At 41.7% G+C, this 2247-nt stretch overlaps 1 protein-coding gene across 2 annotated transcripts in view; it reads left to right on the top strand.

The window, feature by feature from the left end:
• Nucleotides 1–2247, top strand: part of DROSHA (drosha, ribonuclease type III) — a 168350-nt gene that overhangs the window by 22467 nt on the left and 143636 nt on the right. The gene's annotated exons all lie outside the window — the stretch shown is intronic.

Raw genomic sequence — 2247 nt, 5'->3', positions numbered from 1 at the left:
GCGATCCTATATAGGGTTTCTGAGGAACAGCTGGTGACCTTGATATTGGGGTGAGCGAATTAAATGTTTGACCAAATAAAGCAGGCAAATTTTTAAGTGGATAATTAGAGTCATGGTGTGGCGCTGTGAAATAATGCTCTGGACTGCAAGGTCCATTTGAACCGCAAGGTCAGTGGTTCAAACTCACCAACTGCTCCTATATAGGGTCCCTATAAGCCAACACCTACTTGATGATACTTAACAACAGCAGCAATGATATGGCCCACAAATGATGTTATAAAGTTTGGTAGAAAAAAGGTTCCCTAACCCTGCTCTAGATAAAACAGCATTTTATTTTTTTAACTTTTTATTGTGAATTGGATGAAGGCTTACAGACAAGATCATCAACTCTGCATTAAACAAACCATACACCATGTTTCATCTCAATGAAACAACATTTATCCCACTTCCTCCCTGTGGCTCCTCATTTACATCTTATATTTCACAAATGAACAAGGCAAAAACATTTGAATGACACTTTACAGAACAAAAAATATATATATTCATTTAAATGTCCTAAGGGCACATTCTGACAGCCAGCCTCCTGCCTGCAGGTACACAGCCACCATCTTTGCTGTTGCCACTTTGCGAGATAGGGATCTCACGCTCCACTCATGCTCTTCCTTCTTGATGATCCTGAAATGAAAGATTACCTACTCCCTCCTTTAGTTGCACATCTTCTACAATTACAGTTGTGACTATTGCAGTTAATCCTGTCAACAATTATTCACAACCGAGTCATAAAATCCTGTCACCATCATCCCCATCCCCTGTCACCAGATCCATCTGGGAAAGAGGGAAACTATTTAGTGGTATCTCCCTTGTTGCAACTCTCATGAAAGCTTGTAAACCAGCCACTTCATGCCTCTGTAATCCCCACTACCCGTTTTTGATACAGCAGTGTCTACATTTCTCGTCCCTATCAACCCAGTGTACTAAGGAAACAAGGTTGTTCCTTAATTTGAACAATCCTTCCATTCTGATTGGAATTTTGAGTTGTTGCATTCATAGGCATAAGTCCAGTTTGTCAAATTGTAGCAATTTGCACTTATTTTCAGTATCAAACATCTTTATCGTCTTTGGTGCAAATTCTGATCAACTAGCCATCCAAGCTAGGTAAAATGGGTACTAGATGTAAGTTTAGGAATTCACACACACCTCCCTGCACTTCAGATCAGGTGGCCAGTTCATTCTCTGCTCTAGCCCCCATGGTCTCAGGAGTTCATACATCTTCCTAAACTTCAAACCAGCCAGCCCTTCCTCTTCTCTCTCTCGTCTCAAGGTCAACGGGCGTCAGTGGAACAAGGCCAAATTCAGTCCATGTTTTCATTGGTGCATTTCCCCCACTTCCACTTACAAGTAGACCCAGGTGGTCACTAGTGAGCAGACTAGACTTGTCATGGGTTAGAGGAAATAGTATTTGAGATTAGAGTCCTACTTCTCTATTTTTGATGACACTGTTTATCTCAATTGCAATGGCTTTGGAAGCTCACCTATAATTTCTTTCTGCAGTGTGTGGTGTATATATAAATGTGTGTGTGTGTTTCTTCTAAAATGGGAAATAAGGAAGCCTTTAAGTTTGCCTTTTAGAGGCGACCTTGTGGCACAGTGGGTTAAATGTTGGCCTGTGAACTGCAAAGCTAGTGGATCAAACCTACCAGCTGCTCCACGGGAGAACGATAAGGCTGTTTCTGTGAAGACTTACAGTAGTGGAAGCCCTATGGGGCATTTCTACTCTGCCCGATGGGCTCATTATGGGTTGGAATCAACTGGACTGCAGTGAGTTTTTCTGTATCTGCTTGACCAGAAGATAACCATGTGAAGTTTGCCCTGAATGTTGACTGGGTTCGTGAGGCCCCGTTCTGGGCTGCACAGCCATTCCTGATGCTCCTGCTGGTGGCGTGCTCGTTGCCACGGTCCCTGCAACCTCTCCTGTCTGTGTACTTCGGCTTCTGTTGTCTTTTTTTTTTTTTTAAGGTTTTTATTGTGGATTGAGTGTAAGTTTGCAGGGCATATCATTAGTTATACAACAAATCATACACCTTGTTTCATTACATTGATTATAATCCCCTCCATGTACCATCAGTTAACAGTTTTTCTCTCTAGCCACTTTAGCTTTTTTTTGAAAAACACACAAACAAAAAAACCCACTCAGGCATATATAATAATTTACATCTCCAAAGGTCACATTCTGCTAGTCTGCTCCTG

Source organism: Chrysochloris asiatica, unplaced genomic scaffold (genome assembly GCF_000296735.1).
Source record: "Chrysochloris asiatica unplaced genomic scaffold, ChrAsi1.0 scaffold00243, whole genome shotgun sequence".
NCBI classification, from domain to species: Eukaryota; Metazoa; Chordata; class Mammalia; order Afrosoricida; family Chrysochloridae; genus Chrysochloris; species Chrysochloris asiatica.
The sequence above is the reverse complement of the archived record's forward strand: the minus strand, read 5'-3'. Positions and strand labels throughout refer to the sequence as shown.